Source organism: Rhinatrema bivittatum, chromosome 11 (assembly GCF_901001135.1).
Source record: "Rhinatrema bivittatum chromosome 11, aRhiBiv1.1, whole genome shotgun sequence".
Taxonomy (NCBI): domain Eukaryota; kingdom Metazoa; phylum Chordata; class Amphibia; order Gymnophiona; family Rhinatrematidae; genus Rhinatrema; species Rhinatrema bivittatum.
Window position 1 is genome coordinate 71,891,147 of NC_042625.1, and position 11,680 is coordinate 71,902,826.

Genomic DNA, 11,680 nt, shown 5'->3' on the forward strand with positions numbered 1-11,680 from the left:
TTTTAAATGCACATATTAAACCTGAAGACATTTGGAACGTAGTCTCTCAAGCCTTGGGACCCGATGAGTTCTCTAGCGAATTTTATAAATTGTTGCTAGACCAGATAAGTCCTCCCCTGGGCTGCCTTTTTAAGGACTTCTGGTGCTAACAAAGCCCTTATCATGATCCTTCCTAAACCTGGTAAGGATCCACTGAAGCCTGACTCTTATAGGCCTATATCCTTAATTAATTTTGATGTTAAACTTTTAGCCAAGATTACGGTAGAGTATCTTTTAATGTTACCTGATTTAAGGCAGTCAGTGAGGTGTATTGGGGAAATGGATGACCAATCCCTGCAGGTAGTGGAAAATGAGGGTTTAAAGTGCCGGCTGCACCTGTTGGTCCTCCATCCAGGACTACATTTAGTAGGCAAGTTATCTGCACCCTGTACAACCAGTGCTTTAGTTGCATACAGGCACAGGTGGCCAAGGCAGACAGGAGTAGCATGCATTTCACCAGTGATATCTGGAGCAGCATGAATGTTATCCATGCTTACTTCCCCCTGATGGCTCACTGGTGGGACCTGGCTGAGACAGGGGCAGGAAGCAGCTCTAGCAGGAACTGAGCATCCGAGTGCAGGTGGGCTGTGCTGCATATCCAAGTGATGGATAAGTCTGCTATAAGACAGATGCTAGAGGGCTGGCAGCTAGACAGGAGAGGCAGGAGTCTTCGTGCAGGTTTCTTTGTGACAGACAGTGGTGCCTTTTTAATGTGATGGAGGAGGAGGGCCATCTTGCTGGGAAGGTCTATAGGGCTTCAGAAGGGCCACATGAAAAACCAGAACCCATATGTTAGCTGGAAGCTGAAACCTGAATGCCACTAGATTTATTGGTTCTTGGATCAGAAATGGACCCATAAACTTCTGCTCAAGCTTCCTTGAGGGTCTCTTGCTCCTTATGTGCTTTGTAAAGACCCAGATCTTATCCTCTACTTTAACTGTGGGGCTTCCTGGAGTTGCCTATCCACAAATTTCTTCTGCAACTTTTTAGCCTGTTCTAATTCATGTTGGCCTCGCACGTGTGCTTCTGCTGGGGCATTTATCCCCTGTGCTGTTGCAGGGTCCTTGGCCTGCCAAGCCTCCCTTGAGTGGAAGTGAGGATGGATACCATAGCTTGCGAAGAATGGGGAGGCTTTAGTTGCTGGTGCTTAAGAATTATTTTACGCAAATCTTGCTACAGGGAGTAACTGTGCCCTGTTCATCTGGTGAAAATTACAGAAGTAGCAGAGATACTGCTCGAGAGTCTGATTTAGCTGTTCTGTCTGTTAGTTGGATTTTAAAACAAAGGGAGAGAAAGGACTAGTTCCTCTACAAATAAGCGCAGGAGAAGGGAGAAGTCTGTGTGGTGCGGGCAGCTGGCTGTTACCTTGGCTGCCACAGATATTTGCCAGAGCTTCTCCACTGCTGCTGCTTCCAACACTCAGTGAGTCATATCCGGTGCTCAGTGCATGTTCTTTTCATCTCACACTGCTTGGGGATATGACAGAAGCTGGAAGGATTAAAAGGAGGAGGATGCTGTGTGACGGTATGTGTTGTACAAAGAGGGGCCCAGATATCCATGCGCTGCATGCTGCCCATAAATGACCACACCCCAGGACTCATACTGTAGCTAAGAAAAAGAGGCGTGCAATGCATGACTACATGTCCTCAGAAAGGAGTTCCTACATGCTTAAAAGCCACCGCTGGTGACTTTTGTTGCTGTGAGGTGCTAAGAGCAGAGTCTAGGTGCTGGTCTGGATCTGAGTGTAAGACGGTGGTGAATTTTCTATAGCACACCTGATTAGGTGTAAAGACACACTAGTTGGGAAATACTGAGATAGAGAGATGGAGCCATGAGGTTAGGTGTTATATGCATCTACCAGCTGGCTGCTTGGTTTATAAAAAAAAAAAAAAGCAGTTTTAAGTAGCTGGAAGTTTTCTTGTAGTCATTATTTGAAGAAAAGCATTTATCCATTAGTACCAAAACAGATAGTTCTCTGTTATTTTGAAGTGAGAGAAAAGAAGCTGATGTTCTTTTAGATATTTCCTGATTTGTGTTTTATTTCAAGCTAGCTAAATAGATTACACTATTAGTAGTAATCTAACTTTAGTGAAAATGAAGTTTCAGAAGATTTGCTGTGATTTTATTTAGAATAGAGAGGGAATATTATTTCTATGTGAGATTTTGGACATTTATCTCCATAAAGCAAGTTGATCCTGTATCTGTGTAGAGCACTGGACCCCAAATATCTGCAACTGCTTCATCACCCACCTGGATTGCAGAGAAGACCATCTAAAAAATTCAACCATCACATGGGATTAAACAGAGAATTTATGTTAATATTCTGGCCAGAATTTAGATGGGAGTTTTGAAATTTTTCTTGAACTGAACTGAGATATAGGCCAGGGCAGGGTAGTGATCTTCTATTATAACTTACAAAAAGCTAATTTTCTTAATTTTCCAATGCTAAAAGATTTCGTTTTCTATAATGCCACGTGCTTCTGTTTCCTATAAAGCATGAGAATCTAAGTGTGTTATGTAAATGCGCATGCACTGATTTTCTTACAATATTACTATTGCAAATAATATATTTTATGCTGTTCTTACTTTTTGCTTAAGCCTCTCCTCGCCACCCCTGGGAGAATCTGCTCCACATGCCTATTCTAAATCACACAGCTGAGAGATGGAAGTACTTATGTGGTCCCTTCCATAGGTGGTGGTTTAAATTATTTATATTCCATCTTTCACGACACTTCAAAGTGGATTACATTCAGGTTCCCTATCCCCAGAGTGCTTACAATCTAAGGGGCACATTTACCAAGCCGTGGTATTTTTCCCTAACGTGGTAAAATAGCATGGGGGCTTTCGAAGCTGTGATACTCTGTACCACAGCTTTGGAAACTGTGCAGTTTTTTCCCCTGTGGTAAAATTCTGCAGGGAAAATTACTGCCTGGTAAAAAACACCAAAAAGTGTATGATAACAGCCCCTAAACTTGGGACTTTCGTGTTATTAAAGGGACATCACAGCACAAAAGGGCACCCCCCCCCCCCCCACAATGTGTGAAAGACCCCACCTCCTCTAGAGGCGATGCCCCTCCCCTACTCAACTCCCCCTTCCAATAAATGTTCCCCCCTACTCCAAATGTACTCTTTTCCCACTGAAGTTCGCTTTCCTACCCCTCTGCGTTACTAGCTCTGCCCCCACCTCCCAACATTGATGATGCTCAGACACCTCTTGAAATAACCGGACCCAATGCCAGAGGTGGTGCCTGCACTTGTCACACACGCTAAGGAGTGCAACAATGTTATTCAGGGTTAAATAAATGTACGGTATTTAAAATACCATGCATTGGGGTCGATGTAATAAAGCGCTAAAGCTGCCGCGGGTTTTCTCGCCCTAGTCTCATGCAGGTATGTGATAACGTAATCAGCTTGGGAAAAACGCACGCCTAAACACGTTAAAAAACCCGTGGCAGGTTCTGCACCAGTACATGCTAATGGCATGCAAAGGAAGCGATCGTCTAATCATGATCAATGCAGGGAGCTGCGCTAACAGGGAGATTGGGTTAGTGTGGGTTTTTTTAATGCGGGTTTTTAGCGCCTGGGTCAGGGCAGGAGGTAAGTGAAAGCACCGGTGATGAGACAGGTTTTTTTATGCTTTTGCGGGTCAGCCAAGCAGCGGACGGAACGGGTAGAGAGAAGGCAGCTTTTCAATGAGGCAGAATTGCCGATCTGCATTTCACGCTCTCGCCGGCCGTCGGAGTCTGATCAGGAAGGGGTTAAATATTGCTCTACCCACCTTCAGATCAACTTCCGGACCACTAACGTATTCATTTTTTAAAAAGAAAGGATTTCGCCCAGAGAATCAATCGCGGGTGTTCATATGCCGATGGGTATCCACGTGGGTTTCTGCGTGGATGTCTTCATGATTTACTACATAGGGCCATGAGCATGTGTTACTGTGCGCGTTATGGCGCGTATAGTGTATGCGGATTTTTTTACATGTATCTAATTAGCATATGCGGCTGTTACTACATCCCGCGCTGCCACTGGTTTTTTTCCACACACCCCAAATAAATCCATGCAGAAACATCAGCATGGATTTCAGAGCGGTCTTATTACATTGGCCCCATTATGCATTGTAAATGCCTAATGCAGCTTAATAAATAACTCCCTGAGGCAGAGGAGTATGGACGTCTTGCCAAAGGTCACAAGGAGTGTCAGCAGGATCTGAGTGGTAGCGTTCACAGCTCACTGCTCTAACCTCCACTCCCTTTCAAGATCTGCATCAGGTTTCCCCATAAAACCCCTTTTGTCATTGTTCATTTTTTTCTCTCGTATTTCTACAGTTTCCTGTCATACATTGTGAAAACAAGAAAACATTTTTAAATGAAACGATGAAAGTATGCAATAAGATGATGTATGTAAGCTCATAGGAGCTATATAGTCAAGAAAGATCTTACAGTATAATCGTCATGTCTCCTTCCTTGCCTCAGGCCATTCTGAACTGGAAGTAAATGTATCTTGCTTGCTTGGGATAAGATGTTAAATCCAAAACTCGAAATTGTTTTGTTTTTTTTTTTTTTGCTTTGGTCTGGCAGTTTCCTCCTGCTCCCTTATGCTATCAGTTCAGTCAGGGACCAGAGCTGGGATCCTGCAGGATGAGCCTCCATTTGCAACTACTGGGGATTTTGAGCAGCAGCATTTATTAGGTAGGAGGCCTCCAGAACAGCGCTTATGTGAACCCTAAGTCTGGCCACTAGGTGTCGCTGTTAAACAATACCGAAACTATCTCCCCCCTATCTCAGGCCCTTTGCCTGGCAGCGCACGAAGCTTGCCACTGATCCAGCACTAAAACTGAAAATGTTAAGCACAGAACTACATGTCTCACACACATTTTTCAGGAGGCAGAGAGGAAATGGGCGCAATATCAAATGTGTGCACATTATTTTGGAAGTGCAGTGTGCATGCAAGAGAAATGCACCTAGAAAAGATTAAAAACAGAAAGATCCATTCCACCACTGACTTCTCGGAAACTTCCTTCTGGGAGAAAGTTTCCCTCAGGCTGATGCAAAGGCACACAAAGGCCTCGGATCGTAACAGTTGTGGATAGGCAAAATTCCAAGGGCCAAAAAATGTCAAGAATGCCGGAAGTAAACAGTGCTTTTGATTAGAGCTCTGGTCTCATCTCTCTGGGCCCTGGAATGCCAGCCCTGGCCTTGCTCTCGCTCCCCGCCTTCTTAATAACACAGTGGGCTTTGCTAATGCTCAGGCAAGCTGGTTTCTTTAGGATGTCACACTTTCTGAGAGTGGATCATTAACTTGGCAGAGGAAGAACGCAAGCTTGGTCACATGAAATAGACTTGTTCAGCCTAGAGAAGTGCAGAGCGTCCAGGATGAGGATAGGTTTATGGACCAGTGCATATGAGGTTGATCCCCCTCCTCCCTTGGTTTTTTTTATTATAAGTTTTTATAGTAAGCAGGCCACAACAAATACAAATCTGATGCACGTGACATTTATGCGCACCAGGATAAAGAAACAAAGAAGAAATCACAGCTTACATTTTTCATATATCCCCCTCCCCCCAAAACAGTCTCCCCACCCCCTCCAGCAGACAAAATTATAGGTAACAGTGGAGCAAACTGGACAAGAAAGGAGACAACCCCCCCCTACACATATATATCCCAACCAGTCCACACCCTTCAGGGATAATTTAGCCCCATACTCCTAGCCTTTGTGGACAAAGATTGAATATACTTATCCCATACTGATACAAATCTCAGTTTTCTCTTGAAAGATTTATTTATTTATTTATTTAAACATTTTTATATACCGGCATTAGTTGTGGACATCATGTTGGTTTACAAAAAACAGGATCGAGTAGTGTCCAAATTTTCCATTTGCATTAGCACATGTAAACTATTTCTCCATGCCCAGTACACCGGAACTTCCGAAGTGCACCAGGCAGAGGGCATAGCTTTTTCCCCAGCAACCACGCCTTGCGAAGAAAAAAGTGATCCCCTTTCCCCACCCCCGGTTTAACCTCTATGCAATCAAATAACACGGCTTCAGGAGAAAGGGAAGAGAAGAGTGCAATATCCACTGTAAGTACCTCTGTAGTTTCCCCCAAAAAGCTTGCCCAACCGGGCAAGACCAAAAGCAATGTCCCAGTGTTCCCCTACCATTGGCACATTTAAGACATAAATCAGACGGGAGCAACGCTGCCTTAAACAACCAGGTAGGAGGAAGATATGCCCACCTTAGAAATTTATATTGCAACTCCCTCAACTGTGCATTCCCTATCAGGGTAGGGATACCACTAAAAGCAGATGGCATCTGCTTCTCTGTCACCCGCAAAGGAATTTTAGCCCTCCATTGATCTATCAGAGGTTCAAGAACAGGCAAAGCACACAAAGTCAAAAGAGCTTTATAAAACCAAAATATACTCATTTTTGGTCTTTCACCAATTTCAAAAAAGTCTTCAATTTCTACCTTAAATTCCTCCCGGAGATTATCACTGGAGAGGGTCCGCCAATAATGCTTTAACTGATGATAAGCAAACCGCTGTCCCATCGACATACCAAAATGAAATTCTATATCCTGAGACAAAATAATGCGCCCATTCAAGTGCACTATCTGGGCCACATGACCCATCCCCTGACGTTCCCAATCTGAATAGGATTTATTATGGACCCCCGGTGAGAAATCTCCATCACCACGCAAAGGTAAGAAAATAGATTCTCCGAAATTATGGCGAAATCCAGTACAAAGAAACCTCCAACCCCCCCCACCCCCCAACCCAATGAGCCCACAGAGCCGCCGGTATGGCAGAGGTTTCTGTATGCAATACAAAACATAATGCCAATGGAGCCACCCACCCAGTTTCCCAGGTCCAGGGAGAATAGAAAGAGATATCAAACAACCAGTCCCCAAGATGGCGAAGAACACAAGCTATATTATACAGCTCAATATTAGGAACTCCCATGCCCCCTTCACTCCACCCACCCAACAAACGTTGAAAAAGAATACAAACCTGCTTGCCCCACCACAGGAATCTAGAGATCATCACAGAAATCAATGGTATGTCTCGCTTGTAAAACAGAAAGACATCGAGGCCTCACCATCATTTTGAAATGGCTGAGGCATCCAGAGCTCAACAGTGGCAGTGAATTCCAGCATAAAAACCCATCTTTCATACCTTTCAACAATGGTATAACATTCAAATCATAAATGTGAGATAAGTTCAGAGTAAGCACGATCCCTAAATAAACAAAAGAACCATTAGCCCACTTCAATGGAAATGCGTTACCCCACAATGATTGTACCTGAGGGTCAGATGCCAAAGCCTCCAACTTTGCCATATTAAGTTTGAAGCTCAAAAAGGAGCCATAGGTGGACGTTACTCCTAGCAGCGCTTCTAAAGGCTGGAAAGATGGGCTAACAGGTCATCAGCAAAAGCCACAATCTTAAAAACCTGACCCCATGTATCCTATCTTCCACTTGCACAGCCCGCAATAAAGACTCCAGAGCCAGGAGGAATAACAAAGGCAAGAGGGGACACCCCTGTCAGCATCAAAACTAACGAGTAGAGAAGGAATATGTGCACATAAACTCTGGGAAATAGAAATCATTACTTTAAGAATATTAAAGGCCGCATGTCTCCCTCACACAAACTCCGCTTAACGGCCGCTATAAGGGTAGGTAAATGTACAGCAAGACGGTCAGCAAATATTTTTGCTAAAAATTTGTGATCAAAGTTAAGCAAAGAAATTGGCCTGTAAGATTCTGGCAGTACGAAATCCTTTCCTTTTTTTGGGAAGGACCGCAATCAGGGCCCTATTAATATCATAGGGAAACTACTTTACTGCTATCAATTGAGTAAACAGAGCCTGTAAAGCAGAAGCAATGTGCTCCTTCAACAATTTGTAAAATTCACCCCCATACCCATCAGTGCCCGGTGCCTAACATAAAGCGGCCTGCTCAATCTGCACCTGGACTGCCATAGGAGTTATAAACACATTCAAGACCTCAAGTTGAGAGGGTGTTAATCTAGGCAAGGGAAGATTGCAAAAAAAAAAAAAAAAGTCCCCTAGCCTCCAGATCACTTTGCCCACCAGCATACAAAGTCTGAGAAAAGTCCCGGAATATCGTGCAAATATCAGCCGCAGAACTGACCACCCTACCCTTAGGGTTTCTTAGGGCAGCAATGCGACAAATGCCCTCCCGATGCTTGACCAAGGAGGCCAGCAGCTTACCAGATTTATCTCCATATTTAAACAATTGATATTTATAATAAAACATAGACTTTCGGGCCCTCTGATGTATCAGAGAATTCAAAGCCACCTGGGAAGACAAAAAAAGGCAACCAACTGGCCGGTGTAGGGGAAGCGGCAAACAGCAGTTTGCCCCACCTCATCTGTTTCTCCAACAGCAAAAGCCGTTTATCCAATATTTTCCAATGCCAACTCAAGTAGGCTATGTTCTCACCCTTCAAAACAACCTTTGCCGTCTCCCAATAAAGAGCAGCGTTGGATGCATGTTCCTTTTTGTTCTCATGAAAGTCTTTTCACTTGTTCTGCAGAAAAGCCCTAAACCCAGGATCTCTATACAGATGTACAGGAAGGCGCCCTGTCCTATCCCTACTATTCAGCTCTCCCCAGTAAACGTCAACCCAAATGAGAGCATGATCAGAGATTTTCAAGGGGACAATTACCGCCTGAGTGATCTAAGAAAAACAGGGCTAGGGAGGCCAAAAGATAATCAATCCTAGATTGTATGGCATGAGCTCGAGAGACATGCATATAGTCCCGTTCAGTAGGATGCAAAGTTCTCCAAGCATCCAAGAGATCTAGGCGGTCACAGAGCCAAGGGATCCCTTTATGTTTCGCCATTCTCTCTCTAGCTGGGCAGAGCGATTTATCAAGAGCAGGGTCAAAGACGGTATTCATATCACCCCCACCAAAGTATACCCCCCTACTGTAAGTTACGAAGGAGACCCTGGAAAAAACGTGATCATACACATTAGGGTCATAGATATTGTATAATAGCAAAGGCTGCCCTTGCAGGGAGCTCCTAAGTTTTAAAACCTGCCCCCAGGGTCTTTGATCTGAACCTGAATGGTAAAGGTTAGTGTTTTATGGATCAAGACAGCCACATCAGCTTTCTCAGAGTCAGAGGAGACCCAGTAGGCATCTCCCACCCACCATCTGGCTAACCTACTGTGCACAACCCACTCAGGTGGGTTTCCTAGAGCATGAGTTTTGCCAAGGCTCGCAACATCTTTTGCCCCTCCCCACATTCCAGGAAACTACTTGGCAACCGTCCTTAGTCATGTCCAGAAAGTACCAAAGAAAACAGAGCTCACTGCACAATAGGAACCCCTCCCTCCAGCCTAATAGGAACTCCCCCTCTAAACCAACAGATCCCCGCGGGAACCACAACCGACCAGTGCCCATGAAAATCCCATTAGGTATAACACAGTGCTCCACAGAACCACGTCCCATATACACTCCCCCCCTCCCCCCATGAAAACCCTGGGCTTCGCCGGGCGTTGAAAAAAACAAGGTCTGCCCATTCTAATGCACTCTCAGCTTTGCAGGGTACAATAAAGCAAAGCAAATCTTTCGGGCAAATAAGAGAGAGCAGATGGGAGAAGAGGCCCGGCGTAAGCCCAGTAACTTCACAGAATAGTCCTGGAAAATTAGGACCTTGCGATCTCCCACCTTTGGCTGCAAACCCTTACAGATAGCCTGCGGGATAGTCACTTTGTGTTGAAAATTCAAATTTCGGGCTATCACAATTCATGGCCTCTCCTGCGTGTCCAAGCGCGAGCCCAGGCAATGTGCCCTCTCAATAATAAGCGGTCCCAAGGAGAAGTCTAGCCAGGCCACAAGAAGGCCTTGAAGCTCCACATCAAGGACCGACTCTGGTTTTTAAGGCGGGATCGATTTTCCAGGTCCTCTACCCGAACATCCAGTCTCGCTACCTTTGTGGCGCAAAATCCCGCAGGGTAGCTTCCATCCCACGTGCGCCGTCCTCCACGTCCAATATACGTTGTTCCGCCCCCACTCACCCATCACGACACAGCTTCCATGGAGGCTGCAAAATCATCAAAGATTTTGAAAACTTGATGAAATTTCATGGCCGGGGGTCTTCCACACGGCTGCAGTCGCTGCCTTGACCAGGTCTGACGAAGACAAACATTTCCCGCGGCTGCCAGTCCTCTTCTCTCTCCGCCATCTTGGAATCGCCGGGCTTCAGCTTGTCCTTGTCTTTCCATGTGGTTTTGGTGGTCATCACTGCACTCCAGCCGGCGAAAACGGTGCCGCAATAGATGCCAAAGGCAGCCAGAAAGCTGAAAAGCAGAGCACAAAAGTGATGCTGGTGAACGGGGATGGATAGTGAACGGGCCCCGAGAGCAGAACTGAAATACGTCCTGCTCCTAGCACGGCAACACGTGATCTCCCCTTCCCTTTTTAATCACCCTTTTATTTTGGGTATTCATAGGGGCCATTATTCAGGGACATGAAGTCATTTGTCAAAAATAAGAAAGAAAGAGAAAAAAGATGTCACTTCCTGCACATGGCATGTGAAAAGTGATGGCAAGAAGAGTGGTGCAGTGCAGAGGGTCCTGGATTTGATTCCTAGGTCAGGTCTTGGACTTCCTAGGCTGGTCAAGGGAAGTGATGCTGCAGAAGCCGTGCTCACAGCCCCTAGGTGGAAAGGGAGCCCCAGTCATTATGCAATGGTATCACATAGTGGCAGAATTTAGGACTCATGATTTCAGGGCTCCAGCAGGTCCCCTGCTGCATGGCCCCATGACGGAGGAATCTCCCTTCGAGCTGTGTAGGGAGAAGAAGACGTCCCTGGGGGGGGGGGGGGGGGGTGTTTAGGTTGAGAGAAGGAAAAGTGCATAAGTAGATGGCATTTTCCAGAACCTTCCGTGTATTCTCCCCCCCCCCCCCCCCCAAATTCCACCTGGAGAAACAGCAGGTGCGAGTGAACTTGCCTCATACCTGTGACAAGTTTCAAACGGAAAGTGTCTGCCTGTGTCCTCACTTTCAGAACAGGCGCAAGGTCCGGCGGGTAAAAGGGTGCGGAGCTAACAGAGTACCCCCATCTCTCCCCTCCTTCCTCACAGTGCCCAGCATCTCGCTCTCTTCCCCTTTCCTGCCCGGCCTCGTTTTCTCACCTTCCTTCAGATGCCACCACGGACAGAGCAGCCTTCTTTCTCCTGCGCAGGGCTCCTGAACTTTCTGCTTGCAGACATCAAAGGGAAGAGAAGCAGGGGGCAGGGACGGGGGCGCCCTGCCAGCACGGCACCTTGTGTGGCCACATGACTGGCACACCCCAACAGCCCACCTTGGATATATATTCAATATTTCTGGAATCTACCGTAGTAGAAGCCGGAGTTCAATCTGTTAACAGGACCTCAGGCTATGATTTCATATGAGATCCAGCTTAGCCTGGGAGGGAGGAGCCTTGATTCCTGCCAACACTAAAAAGGTGACATTTCAGATGATCCCTCTAGCTAGGTCGACAATTTAACTCCTGGAAGCCTCAATTATTAATATTGCAACCCCTGAAAATATCGCAGTGTCATGCAGAGGGGGAACTGGGGAAATACGATGCCAAACTGGCAACTGCTCTGGTGGAAACGAA

General features: G+C 45.9%; 1 protein-coding gene across 1 annotated transcript in view; it reads right to left on the reverse strand.

Moving 5' to 3' along the window:
* The window catches only part of SAE1 (SUMO1 activating enzyme subunit 1), a 179,364-nt gene extending 167,939 nt beyond the window's left edge, over positions 1–11,425 (reverse strand). The window contains exon 1 of the mRNA XM_029619943.1: positions 11,211–11,425. The gene's annotated coding sequence lies outside the window, so the exon portion shown is untranslated. The remainder of the gene's footprint in view (positions 1–11,210) is intronic.
* Between the last annotated feature and the right edge of the window lie 255 nt (positions 11,426–11,680).